Source organism: Phalangium opilio, unplaced genomic scaffold (assembly GCF_054372755.1).
Source record: "Phalangium opilio isolate 3A_F unplaced genomic scaffold, DU_Popi_V2 ptg000061l_1, whole genome shotgun sequence".
Lineage (NCBI taxonomy): Eukaryota > Metazoa > Arthropoda > Arachnida > Opiliones > Phalangiidae > Phalangium > Phalangium opilio.
Genome location: NW_028324178.1, coordinates 5,969,760 through 5,984,971, shown reverse-complemented (window position 1 = coordinate 5,984,971; position 15,212 = coordinate 5,969,760). Strand labels below are relative to the sequence as shown.

The window sequence follows — 15,212 nt, the reverse complement described above, 5'->3', positions numbered from 1 at the left end:
TTTAGGATTTAGCCGATAATTTTTAAGTTCACTGATTTCACTAAGCCTCGGTCAAAATTTAAATACAGCTGATTGTATGTAAAGACTAGAGACCAATTGGCCGTGTAGCGTACGTTTTAAGGTGTTTCTCCTGGTGCCATCGGCCAACGATAGCCGCTAATTAGGTAATTTTTTTATATTAAATCAATTTTTGTTGTTTAAAGTAGATTAATGCAAAAGACGCACAAGGGTTCGTTCCCTGGTTTCTCGACTGTTGCCACCAGCCAACAGTTACCGCTACGAAGATACGTTTTTTACTGGTAAAATAAATGATAGATTCAATCACACTATCACTAAACCCTGTCACCAAATCATACAATATTTTTAAATAACGCTTTTCCAATAATTCTTATAGGTTAACAATTTAAATTTTAATTATTTAGTGCTTATTCTAACATAACCTCAAAACAGTAAACAATGGCCATTTTTCCAACGATAACTGTGCAGATTATATTTGGTGCCACCGATAACCACTATGTAGATCATTTAATTGGTTTAAATTAATGGTAATATAATTGAATAATTAAATCACACGATCACTAAACCCTGTCAACAAACCAACCAATGTTTTTTATCCCGGCTCTTGCAATCATTTTTATTAGGTAACAGTTGCGTTTTTAATTACTATTTATAACCGCTATTTAGAATAAACCTTTTTGTTTAAATTAGATACATTTTTGATGTTTAAAGTAGATTAATTCAAACTACGCAGAAAGGTTCATTCCCTGGTTTCTAGACTGGTGCCAGCAGCCAACGGTTACCGCTACGAAGATACGTTTTTTGCTGGTAAAATGAATGATAGATTCAATCACACTATCACTAATCCCTGTCTCCAAATCAATATTTTTAATTCAGCCTCTTCCAAGCGCGAAATTACAAATTAAGACGATGTACAGTGTATTAATTAATTAATATAAATTTTGGATAAATATGTAACACACTATCATTATTAAATTTCTGAAGAGAGGAAAAAAAGGTTGAAATTAATTTTTCTAAATTTAAAAAGCAAATTTGGCTCAGAAAAAAACCCAGCGGCAGAAGCCTGTCTTATAAAATGTTCACAAGATGATTCGTTCAAGAATGTCTAGAATTAAGTCGCATAGAAGTAATGAATATTTCACCTAAGTCAGCTGACTTGGCCAGGCAGGGCATAGCCCACACGATCCATGCTCACGGACGCTGCTCTGCCCTCTGCATCTTGCGTCGTGTTACGCGTGATCGAGTGGGCTATGGGCAGGGTAAACAAATACGGGGCTGCCAGGCTGTCTCTTACACAACAATGATGGCCATTATCCTTTATGAGAAATGCTTCCTTGTCCAGTGGGGGAAATAAGGCGGTGGCTCAGGGCAAATGACCAGTTTAAAAATTAAACCACGGGACCACTAAGAAAATTCAACGGTAACCAGAGTCCAGACATTAACTCAAAAAGTATAATTGTCCAATCCCTAAGTTTAGCAGACGACGTGATCTGGTCAATTATTATTAAATAGAGAGCTTTCAGATGGGATTGTAGTACGTCACACCCTCCCAAGTCTTACCGCTGTTCTGGTAGCCATATTGGGTGGTCTTAGCTTCATTCCTGCTTTAAACCCACCAATATGGCAGCGTAAATGATGTCACGAGGCTCATCTCCTTCTCCAACTGAAAGCTCTCTATAGCGCGAGCAGCTTGCGTTCATCAGGGCGGATCGAGTGGGCTATGCTGTCAGGCAGAAACTTTGTCTCGGTTAAACTGCTACAACGAAAACCGAAAACCACTAACATAAGTCCAAGCCATCATCTGAAAGACTCAAAACGATGAATCTGATTCTTCTGAATTTGGAATATCAGTAGAAATGATTCTAGATAATTCTCAGAGTTATTTTAAATATTTTAATACTCAAAGCCAGGGGATAAAGAAAGGCCAAAATAATTTTAGTATGAAAATTTGATGTTTTCAGTGATAAATTAATCTCATTGGTGATAACTGATTAACTGGTACCTGAAAGCATTAGTCACTAACTAGCAATATTAGGTCCCTTATGCTTAAGCTCCCCTATATTTATGTTTGTGCTTAGTGCAGATTTTAAAAATGCAACAGTTTCTTAACAATCTTAATTAAAATGAAGACTGAAGGAACAGATATTAATAAAAAATGTCTTCGTGGACAAAGACTAGAAAAAGTAAATGATAAGAGAACAAAATGGAATGACCGAAGTAACAGATATTAAATTTTTTCAGTTTAAAGGCATGATTATAAAACATCAATTATTTAAAAAAAATACTTATCTTCGTTTTTTTCACAAAAATTACATTTGCCCAAAAATTTTGAATCATGAATTTTCCATTCTTTTCAAAATGGTTCGAGTCAAATCTTTACTATATAACAGATACATGCGACATCGTTTATATTTAAAGCTAGATTTCCAGTGTAGGCCATGATAGAAACATTTCCTCGTTAGTGATATTTAAATGGATTGCAGCTTTTAATTTGAACTACAATACGTTTTAATACTGGAAACTATGCCCAATAGTGAAATAAAAACAGCCCACCATTTGTCGGTGTCCATTTACGTGTTTCGTGTTATCCGTTTGCTCATAAATAGCAAGTCGAAGTCATACCAAACTAATTCAATCACAACTTTTAAAACAATTCTCACGCACTCAATAATATACCAAACGTTTTTTTGTTAATAATATCTTTTATCCAAATTTTAATGATTGATTTATAAAACATTTTAAATCGTCGACCCAAAAAATGGGACCCAATCGATTCGTGGTCGTATAAATGCAGGCGCAAAACCAACCCTAAAGCGACGTTTAAAATGTCAATCATGATGAAAGTTAAAATTTCTAACTTCGGTAGCATTTAGTCGTTTTAAACAACGTTTTCTCTTAAGTTCGAAAAGAGGAACCTTTAAAAATAAACCATATCCATACTCGGATATTTATTCTAATCCTTTTCATTCGAAAACTGTTAATACCAAAAAGGATATACAGAATGACTAATCTGTCTTTCGAAAACAATGCAAATGTAATTTTGGTGAAAAAACGAAGATAAGTATTTTTTTTAAAAAATTGATGTTTTATAATCATGTCTATAAACTGATAAAATTTAATATCTGTTACTTCGGTCATTCCATTTTGTTCTCTTATCATTTACTTTTTCTAGTCTTTGTCCACGAAGACATTTTTTATTAATATCTTCTGATTTGACTAAGATGGTATTGTCGTTTAACGTCAAGAGACTTTTTATCTCTTTGTCTGGGTTAAGAAGCAGTTCGTATAGGGTTTTTGCGTCTTTTATTATAGATGTTGAGGTGTGCCTGGTGTTTTGTCCAAACTTCCCCCAAAAAGAGTTCAGCATTAGCTTACTCAGGCATCTCAGCCCCTCATTCTTTTCAATTTTATCGATGTCTAAATCGATCCCCTCGACTCTTTTGTAATTTTTGACGTAGTTTTCTTTATCCTCGTGGGTGACGCATTCAGCAGGGAAGCCGCTATCCAGAGTTTTATACTCGAGGAAGGCGTTTACATAATCTTTAAAAAGACCACCTTGTTTGGTCTCGGGATCGTATTGGGTTATTTTGTATGCCCAGGCTTCGTACATGTGTGTTATTTTGTATCCTCGTTCTACGGCGTATCTTAGTTCATCGGTTACCCACGTGCCCCGCAGCTCTCTCTGATCAGGTGTGTGGGTGCAGTCCCCCTGGAATTGAGTTTGGCAACAGGTGTAACAAAGGGGAAAGGTTAACGTCCCGTTTATCCTAGATGGTAAAACCGGATGTATCAGGTTTTGAGCCGGAAGTACGTTGCATTTGAGAAGCCCATCGAATGAGAAGATGTCGGGGAAATTATCCAAAATAATTTTAGGATGTCCGATAGGAATTTTTCCCGTTTTGTTGACGAATGGGTATAAACTCGTGAAATCCACGTAGTGCATTTTTTCTCTACCCGTTGTTTTATGATACAGTTTGTTAGCACCGCAACGTCCGCCGAAGAAAGCGTCGCGAGGGTTCAGTCTTTTGGATGTTTTAACCCGGATGCCGTTCCGTTTTAAAAATTCATTAATTTCGGGGTTATTTGTTTTGTCTTGTTGCCATTCACATTCCCATTTGACATTGACTGTATATCCGAGGGATTCTAGTTTGCTAATTTTCTTCTCGGTTCTCGAATAACGCGTGTTTAACGTTTCAGTAGGGTCACCATGTAACATCTTGTTTCTATTGATGGGAAAGTGTATTTGGCATCCGTTATAATAGCATCCCATGTATTCGAACACTTCTTTGTTGATTGAACAATAACCGTCTACCTTTAGGGTTTGGATTTTAACCTCTTTGCCTCTAAAAGAGGATTGAATGGGGATATTTCTGTCATGCGAAGTCCATTGAAGCCATTCAATGGCGCCTAAAGATTGATTTTCGCCAAGTCTGTAATAGTTTGTTGGGATGATGCTAATGGTGTTCGATTTAAGATAATTAAAACCCCAGGGAGAGTAACAGAACCGCAGTTAAATGGGTCTACGGTCGTAACTTTTTGTAGGAGAGACCGAAAAGTTAAACATCCTAAAAATAGGAGTAGAGTGTCGTTTTCGCAATAATAATAAAGCTCTTTTAAAAAATTAAAGCCTTTACCCTTACAGACTTCTGAGTTGTGCCATTTCATAAAGGCGTCCAAGTTTTTCCTGGTGAAATACTGGCACCCGTAAGCCTCTGCAGGGGGTAAAGTATTTTCGAACCCGTAGTTTGACTCTTCCTGTCTGTCTATATCGAACTCATGTTCGACTACGTTGAAAAGAAAATGGGGAAAGTACCCCTTGGCGGCATTAGGGAGTCCGAAAATGGCGGGGAACTTAGATAAAGCTACAGGGATAAAATTGTACGAGTCGAGGAATAAAAGATTAGAGAGCTTCATCTCTAAAATACGTGTACCATTAATTTTCAGAGTCTCGGGTACAAATTTCTCGTCCCTATTAATTATTTCCCTAATTAATAGTTGATTGTCGTAATTGCTGCCAAAATGTGATAATACAATAACCTTCTTTACGTCGTATAAATTGACTAAATAGTCCATGAATAAAGCTATAGGTTTAACGGTTGAGAAACGTTGTTTGCGAGGTCCAAATTGGTTGCATTTGATACAATTAAAATCTAGGGATTTATCTTCTATACAGTCTTCGCAAACGGAGATGCTAACGCATAAGATGGCTTGATGTTCGTAAGCACCCAATTTTTCCTGACATATTTTCGTCTGTATTCATTCCACGTCAAAGAAAACATACATTAGTTCCGGTGCATTACGACGAGGTTTTTTCGACGGGATAACGCTGGGGTTTTTGTCCTTTATCACTTGAATATAACATAAGTGATCACTAGGTTGATGTTTGCCACATACTTGACAATACATTTCTCCACAAGTATGTTAAGTCTTGCGGTTTCCGAAATCTATTGTTTTAAAACAATTTTTACAAAGGTAGAGCCTCTCACAAAGGGGTTTTTTTGTTACCTTCTGGGATCAAATGACTATTATAGCAGTCGTCACCCCAGAATTTTCGCAAGCATGACCCACATGTTTTTTCGCTACCGTGACAAACTGTCGGACGCATACATTTGAAACAAAAGCAATTGCATTTATGAGACTGAATACGCCAGTAGGGGGTAAGACACTTCTCACAAAAGTACTCGTGACTAAACAATGGTTTTAAATTGGTAATTACATTGTAGTGATTACTCTCGTTAAGTAGAAAGAGGCGTGGTCGGGTGTCTGTAGGGTCGTTTTCGCCTAATATTAAAATGGGTACCCTATTTTCGAATCTGTAGACAAAGATGGAGTAGGCCGATAAATATAGTTTAAATTTCTGAAAAGAATCGGAGCTACCACATTCGTCTAGGGCGACTCCCGCCTTTTCACATAGCTCTAAAGCGGCTGTTTTTTGGAGTGTACCCCGGGGGCCTATTCGTGATATGGTCACGTAACGGTTTTTCAACTCTTTGTTGTTTTTGTCGTTCATGTAGTCACGATGAGAAACAGCTACACAAAGACTTCGGGCCAAGCATAGATTATCAGTGGATGGAATTCGTAGAATCCCCGTCGATCCCTTGAGAAAATACTGAAGGGTTTAAGTTGACGACGCTTAGACCGGCCATACCCTTCAGGAATTCTAACTATATGGAAAATAATTTTTACGGGGGCTTGAAAAAAATGTTCAATTTCATCGTCATAAAGCAATTCGGCTAGTTGGTCAAAGAGAATAGAGGGATCTACTTGGTCTAATCTTTTAAATGATAATTCTAATTCAGACCTGCAATTTATGCCAAGGCTTCTCAATGTTATTTAAACATAATCAGTTGCTCTGTACTCATTTAATACGTGCTCTGTAATACTACTTATACTGTCAACGGGATCGTCAGTGATGTTTAGAACTAATTCTCTACCGTACATATTAAATTGTTCATAGAATTTTTCGCTCTGATCCAAGATTTCGCAATAAGGGACATCCTGAATAGGTGAGGGCGGGCAGCCGCCACCCCATTGGTCGTACGCATTGGCGTCTTCTGAGTCCGCAAGAGATTCTTGTTCACTGGGTAGGTAGTCGGAGAAGTTCAGAGACAGGTACTCAAAAGGGTCGTTTTGTTGACATTCCTGATTCAAAAATGCCGCCATCTCTATATCGTATTGTGGGTTGTTGAAATCGGCGATTAAGGTTTCTTCCTGGTTAGTGGGTAGTAATTCATTCCGGCGTCTTTCGATGCGTTCGGCGTAGGAAATATTTAAAGGTCTAGGAATTAAGTTACTTAAGTCGTTTAGTTGGTCAATTGTATGGCAGTCTTCCGGTGTTCTAGGGACGGTTCTCATGTATTCAATGACATCAAGGAATGTCTGAATTATATTTAAACCTCCATTCATAATAAAAGTGGGTCAACATGAGGGTACATTAGCAGGGTCGATGTGTAAATAGGCACATAGGAAAAAATAAAACTTGTATAATGAAGTTAGGGGCCAAGGCCTATTTAAAGCTAATTCATCCAAATTCCAGCGAAGTGATTCGGGATCCATCTTGATGTTACGAGATCTAAAGTACGAATGCGATATTCTGATTTTTTCTCTCGTTATTTTATACTAAATTTCTCTAGGCTTATTAGCAGGGGGAGGGGGATGGAAGGTTACCTAATCTTCTATTGTTCAATGGTACGTTGACCTTCCGGACGTGTTTAAACACGTCTACTATTGTTTGTCAATCAACAAAGGTGACATAAGATTGACAGCCGAGTGATTTTAAAAGGTGGCAGATGGTAACAAAAGGATGAGCCATCAATAGATTTGGTAATTCAACAAAAGGATTGTAACAAAAGAGATGATGCGTCATTCCATTAGCGGGGTTTTTACGACATTACGTGAAGATGTATTGTTAAGAAAATATTTCTTCAATCAATCAAAGATTGACAGGTCTATTAATAGATAAATAGGTCAAGTTTACTATTGTATAATTTATTTACTCGTAAGTCGTTATGGAGTCAAGTACACAAAGGATGTCGAGAATTCGTCAGATCTTGGAGATTAATCCTCAAAAACTACTTATTGTATTATTTATTTTATTGATTTTGGGGGTACTGGAATTCCTTAATCTATGGTTTCAGAACTTTGACATAAAAATACGCCTACAGTCTAACAATGGAACAGTTAAGGACAATATATATTTCGCAATAGCTACGTAAGAAATTTTGTATAAAAACCCCTGATTCAATTGAGTAGAGCATCATTATTCGAGAAGATCTTAAACCTGCGAGATGGAAAATCAAGAAGCTCCCAAAAGGAAGATAGGTGTAACTAACGAACGTAAAATTAACGGGAGATTCCATATATCTAAAGAGCTGTTCTTAACAACTGGTTTTGTAAACGGAACCCGGGATCCTGAGGTTCGCCTATGCCGAAAGCACTCGGTAAAAAGCTTCGCCATTTCTACGGAAACCTGGGAAAAGCTGATGCCGCGCTTACCCGTTTTAGCGGGCTGGACTGTCGCCCATGAAGCCAACAATTTTGAAATCGTGTTAAACGATACCCCCAATGAAAAGACTACAGTTGTGGCATACCATAACACATGCCATATTAAAGACATAATAAAGCAGGACTCTATTGTTTTGACCAGTATGGAAACAGCAGCCCTGAACCGCGTTTCAGGAGCTGTAAAGGAGCATCTCGTCAAGATAAATAACCATGCAATTGTGTTTACACACATGGCGGATATCATTATAGAATTTTATAATGATATTTATGACAATTTATACGGGGACCCTGATCATATATCTTGCTTAGATGACCAACCTGAGAAATTCGACGCTGTGGTGGGTACTTCACCAACTTTATAACGTCATACCAGGTCGTGACGAAATTCAACAATGTTCTTCAAGAAGAAAATCTTGAAAATTATTTTTATAATTATAATTTATTTTCTGTAATTTCTGGTCAAATAACTTATTTAAAAACACGTATGCATTTACTAACTCATTTTTAATTTTATTTGTATTTAATTTGATAAGTTTTATGTTTAAAATAAATTGAATTGAACCGAAAAACTGTTATATTTTCTAAATACATATCATACATTTTTAAGCTATCTTTTTTTCTTTTACTCTCTGACGCGAATCCTTCCATTTCAATTATCACTTTCGTACATCTTTATAATCGAGCTTAAAATGAATAAATATAAAGTTGGCCATGGGTATCACTCTCCCAATTGCTCATTTTCTCATGAATGCTTTTACTATTTAAGCCTATGAAATTAGAGTTTAGAAAAATAAACTAAACTTTGAAGGTAAAAATATAAGCTTAATTTAAATAAAGCCAAAACAAAATTTATTATTTTAAAAAATTACAGAAAATAAATTATAATTGTAAAAATAAATTTTCAAGATTTTCTTCTTGAAGAACATTGTTGAATTTCGTCACGACCTGGTATGACGTTATAAAGTTGGTGAAGTACCCCACCACAGCGTCGAATTTCTCAGGTTGGTCATCTAAGCAAGATATATGATCAGGGTCCCCGTATAAATTGTCATAAATATCATTACAAAATTCTAAATGATATCCGCCATGTGTGTAAACACAATTGCATGGTTATTTATCTTGACGAGATGCTCCTTTACAGCTCCTGAAACGCGGTTCAGGGCTGCTGCTTCCATACTGGTCAAAACAATAGAGTCCTCCTTTATTAAGTCTTTAATATGGCATGTGTTATGGTAGGCCACAACTGTTGTCTTTTCATTGGGGGTATCGTTTAAAACGACTTCAAAATTGTTGGCTTCATGGGCGGCAGTCCAGCCCGCTAAAACGGGTAAGCGCGGCATCCGCTTTTCCCAGGTTTCTGTAGAAATGGCGAAGCTTTTTACAGATTGTTTCCGGCATAGACGAACCTCAGGATCCAAGGTTCCGTTTACAAAACCAGTTGTTAAGAACAGCTCTTTAGATATATGGAATCTCCCGTTAATTTTACGTTCGTTAGTTACACCTATCTTCCTTTTAGGAGCTTCTTGATTTTCCATCTTGCAGGTTTAGGGTCTTCTCGAATAATGATACTCTACTCTATTGGGTCAGGGGTTTTTATACCAAATTTCTTACGTAGCTATTGCGAAATATCTATTGTCCTTGACTGTTCCATTGTTAGACCGTAGGCGTATTTTTATGTCAAAGTTCTGAAACCACAGATTAAGGAACTCTAGCACCCCCAAAATCAATAAAATAAATAATACAATGAGTAGTTTTTGGGGATTAATCTCTAAGATCTGACGAATTCTCGACATCCTTTGTGTACTTGACTCCATAACGACTTACGAGTAAATAAATTATACAATAGTAAACATGACCTATTTATCTATTAATAGACCTGTCAATATTTGATTGATTGAAGAAATATTTTCTTATCAATACATCTTCACGTAATGTCGTAAAAACTCCGCTAATGGAATGACGCATCATCTCTTTTGTTACAATCCTTTTGTTGAATTACCAAATCTATTGATGGCTCATCCTTTTGTTACCATCTGCCACCTTTTAAAATCACTCGGCTGTCAATCTTATGTCACCTTTGTTGATTGACAAACAATAGTAGACGTGTTTAAACACGTCCGGAAGGTCAACGTACCATTGACCAATAGAAGATTAGGTAGCCTTCCATCCCCCCTCCCCCTGCTAATAAGCCTAGAGAAATTTCGTATAAAATAACGAGAGAAAAAATCAGAATATCGCATTCGTACTTTAGATCTCGTAACATCAAGATGGATCCCGAATCACTTCGCTGGAATTTGGATGAATTAGCTGTAAATAGGCCTTGGCCCCTAACTTCATTATACAAGTTTTATTTTTTCCTATGTGCCTATTTACACATCGACCCTGCTAATGTACCCTCAAGTTTACCCGCTTTTATTATGAATGGAGGTTTAAATATAATTCAGACATTCCTTGATGTCATTGAATACATGAGAACCGTCCCTAGAACACCGGAAGACTGCCATACAATTGACCAACTAAACGACTTAAGTAACTTAATTCCTAGACCTTTAAATATTTCCTACGCCGAACGCATCGAAAGACGCCGGAATGAATTACTACCCACTAACCAGGAAGAAACCTTAATCGCCGATTTCAACAACCCACAATACGATATAGAGATGGCGGCATTTTTGAATCAGGAATGTCAACAAAAGGACCCTTTTGAGTACCTGTCTCTGAACTTCTCCGAGTACCTGTCTCTGAACTTCTCCGACTACCTACCCAGTGAACAAGAATCTCTTGCGGACTCAGAAGACGCCAATGCGTACGACCAATGGGGTGGCGGCTGCCCGCCCTCACCTATTCAGGATGTCCCTTATTGCGAAATCTTGGAACAGAGCGAAAAATTCTATGAACAATTTAATATGTACGGTAGAGAATTAGTTCTAAACATCACTGACGATCCCGTTGACAGTATAAGTAGTATTACAGAGCACGTATTAAATGAGTACAGAGCAACTGATTATGTTCAAGTAACATTGAGAAGCCTTGGCATAAATTGCAGGTCTGAATTAGAATTATCATTTAAAAGATTAGACCAAGTAGATCCCTCTATTCTCTTTGACCAACTAGCCGAATTGCTTTATGACGATGAAATTGAACATTTTTTTTAAGGCCCCGTAAAAATTATTTTCCATATAGTTAGAATTCCTGAAGGGTATGGCCGGTCTAAGCGTCGTCAACTTAAACCCTTCAGTATTTTCTCAAGGGATCGAAGGGGGATTCTACGAATTCCATCCACTGATAATCTATGCTTGGCCCGAAGTCTTTGTGTAGCTGTTTCTCATCGTGACTACATGAACGACAAAAACAACAAAGAGTTGAAAAACCGTTACGTGACCATATCACGAATAGGCCCCCGGGGTACACTCCAAAAAACAGGCGCTTTAGAGCTATGTGAAAAGGCGGGAGTCGCCCTAGACGAATGTGGTAGCCCCGATTCTTTTCAGAAATTTAAACTATATTTATCGGCCTACTCCATCTTTGTCTACAGATTCGAAAATAGGGTACCCATTTTAATATTAGGCGAAAATGACTCTACAGACACCCGACCACGCCTCTTTCTACTTAACGAGAGTAATCACTACAATGTAATTACCAATTTAAAACCATTGTTTAGTCACGAGTACTTTTGTGAGAAGTGTCTTACCCCTACTGGCGTATTCAGTCTCATAAATGCAATTACTTTTGTTTCCAATGTATGCGTCCGACAGTTTGTCACGGTAGCGAAAAAACATGTGGGTCATGCTTGCGAAAATTCTGGGGTGACGACTGCTATAATAGTCATTTGATCCCAGAAGGTAACAAAAAAACCCTTTGTGAGAGGCTCTACCTTTGTAAAAATTGTTTTAAAACAATAGATTTCGGAAACCGCAAGACTTAACATACTTGTGGAGAAATGTATTGTCAAGTATGTGGCAAACATCAACCTAGTGATCACTTATGTTATATTCAAGTGATAAAGGACAAAAGCCCCAGCGTTATCCCGTCGAAAAAACCTCGTCGTAATGCACCGGAACTAATGTATGTTTTCTTTGACGTGGAATGCATACAGACGAAAATATGTCAGGAAAAATTGGGTGCTTACGAACATCAAGCCATCTTATGCGTTAGCATCTCCGTTTGCGAAGACTGTATAGAAGAAAAATCCCTAGATTTTAATTGTATCAAATGCAACCAATTTGGACCTCGCAAACAACGTTCCTCAACCGGAAAACCTATAGCTTTATTCATGGACTATTTAGTCAATTTATACGACGTAAAGAAGGTTATTGTATTATCACATTTTGCCAGCAATTACGACAATCAACTATTAATTAGGGAAATAATTAATAGGGACGAGAAATTTGTACCCGAGACTCTGAAAATTAACGGTACACGTATTTTAGAGATGAAGCTCTCTAATCTTTTATTCCTCGACTCGTACAATTTTATCCCTGTAGCTTTATCTAAGTTCCCCGACACTTTCGGACTCCCTAATGCCGCCAAGGGGTACTTTCCCCATTTTGTTTTCAACGTAGTCGAACATGAGTTCGATATAGACAGACAGGAAGAGACAAACTACGTGTTGGAAAATACTTTACCCCCTGCAGAGGCTTACGGGTGCCAGTATTTCACCAGGAAAAACTTGGACGCCTTTATGAAATGGCACAACTCAGAAGTCTGTAAGGGTATAGGCTTTAATTTTTTAATGAGCTTTATCATTATTGCGAAAACGACACTCTACTCCTATTTTTAGGATGTTTAACTTTTCGGTCTCTCCTACTAAAAGTTACGACCGTAGACCCATTTAACTGCGGTTCTGTTACTCTCCCTGGGGTTTGTTCTTACGTTTTCCGGAAAAATTATCTTAAATCGAACACCATTAGCATCATCCCAACAAACTATTACAGACTTGGCGAAAATCAATCTTTAGGCGCCATTGAATGGCTTGAATGGACTTCGCATGACAGAAATATCCCCATTCAATCCTCTTTTAGAGGCAAAGAGGATAAAATCCAAACCCTAAAGGTAGACGGTTATTGTTCAATCAACAAAGAAGTGTTCGAATACATGGGATGCTATTATCACGGATGCATAATACACTTTCCCATCAATAGAAACAAGATGTTACATGGTGACCCTACTGAAACGTTAAACACGCGTTATTCGAGAACCGAGAAGAAAATTAGCAAACTAGAAGCCCTCGGAAATACAGTCAATGTCAAATGGGAATGTGAATGGCAACAAGACAAAACAAACAACCCCGAAATTAATGAATTTTTAAAACGGAACGGCATCGGGTTAAAACATCCAAAAGACTGAACCCTCGCGACGCTTTCTTCGGCGGACGTTGCGGTGCTAACAAACTGTATCATAAAACAACGGGTAGAGAAAAAATGCACTACGTGGATTTCACGAGTTTATACCCATTCGTCAACAAAACGGGAAAAATTCCTATCGGACATCCTAAAATTATTTTGGATAATTTCCCCGACATCTTCTCATTCGATGGGCTTCTCAAATGCAACGTACTTCCGGCTCAAAACCTGATACATCCGGTTTTACCAGCTAGGATAAACGGGAAGTTAACCTTTCCCCTTTGTTACACCTGTTGCCAAACTCAATTCCAGGGGGACTGCACCCACACACCTGATCAGAGAGAGCTGCGGGGCACGTGGGTAACCGATGAACTAAGATACGCCGTAGAACGAGGATACAAAATAACACACATGTACGAAGCCTGGGCATACAAAATAACCCAATACGATCCCGAGACCAAACAAGGTGGTCTTTTTAAAGATTATGTAAACGCCTTCCTCGAGTATAAAACTCTGGCTAGCGGCTTCCCTGCTGAATGCGTCACCCACGAGGATAAAGAAAACTACGTCAAAAATTACAAAAGAGTCGAGGGGGATCGATTTAGACATCGATAAAATTGAAAAGAATGAGGGGCTGAGATGCCTGAGTAAGCTAATGCTGAACTCTTTTTGGGGGAAGTTTGGACAAAACACCAGGCACACCTCAACATCTATAATAAAAGACGCAAAAACCCTATACGAACTGCTTCTTAACCCAGACAAAGAGGTAAAAGTCTCTTGACTTTAAACGACAATACCATCTTAGTCAAATCAGAAGATATTGCAGAAAACGAGTTAGCTCACAAGCATACAAACGTAGTTATAGCGTGTTATACCACGACTATGGCATGCCTTCATCTTTTAAAACATCTCGAGATGGTGGGAGACCTATGTTTTTATATGGATACGGACAGCCTGATCTACCTCTCGCCAGATTGCGCTCCTATACTCCCCACAGGAGATTATCTTGCTGAGTTAAAGAATGAGTTAGAGCCATACGGGGAAGACGCTTATATTTGTGAGTTTGGAAGCGCTGGGCGAAAAATTATTCAATGAATATTTACGACCCCGCAACAGAAAAAATTACTAACATAATTAAAGTTAAAGGATTTTATTTAAATTCGTCTACTGAGAATCACGTGAATTTCGATATAATGAAGAAAATATTAGATGTAAACAACGATGGTAAACCAGAAATGAACTCTGTACAAGTACCCATTGGTCCCCAAATACGTCGCCTGCCCAATCACACCCTCATTACAATAAATCAAACAAAAACATATCAAGCCGTCGTCGATAAAGTAAGAGTTTTCCCAGATTACACCACAACCCCTTACGGGTATCTTAAGTAAATTTGTAAAAGTAATTTGTAAATATAATTTTTGTATTTTTAATTAATTGGGGGTTTGGTCTGCAGACATTTATGTGTATGTTAATTGCAATTAGTTTTATTATGATTTGAATAAATTTGTCAATAATAATTTTCACTTTATATTATAGTCTTTATAAATTTATTCCTACATTGTTATAAGCATATCAAACTAAGCCTATACAACCAATCAAATCTTGACAGGTAAAGAGCGAGAGATCGGGAAAACCCAGCTCCCCCGCCTTAACAGTGGCCGCCATCTTGTACGGTATAATGGCTGCATATTCTCTAACGATGGTCAAAACATGTATCTCATGGGGCTCGAATCTGGGACCTTCCGCGTATTAGGCGGACGTGATAACCACAACACCATAGATAGTAATACTGAGTTTTCCAAGAGACCTAACTTTTTTTAATATCTTATCACGATGGTCAAACTA

General features: G+C 37.7%; 1 long non-coding RNA gene across 4 annotated transcripts; it reads left to right on the top strand.

The window, feature by feature from the left end:
* Positions 1–78: 78 nt before the first annotated feature.
* Positions 79–1,371, top strand: LOC149664084 (uncharacterized). Of its 4 annotated transcripts, XR_016368446.1 has the most exons (4): positions 83–109; positions 207–299; positions 423–641; positions 709–1,371. It is a non-coding gene; the product is annotated as an uncharacterized LOC149664084 (long non-coding RNA). The 4 variants fall into 4 exon arrangements; XR_016368444.1 differs by having other exon boundaries at positions 79–109; positions 207–641; XR_016368443.1 differs by having other exon boundaries at positions 91–109; positions 204–641.
* Positions 1,372–15,212: the final 13,841 nt, after the last annotated feature.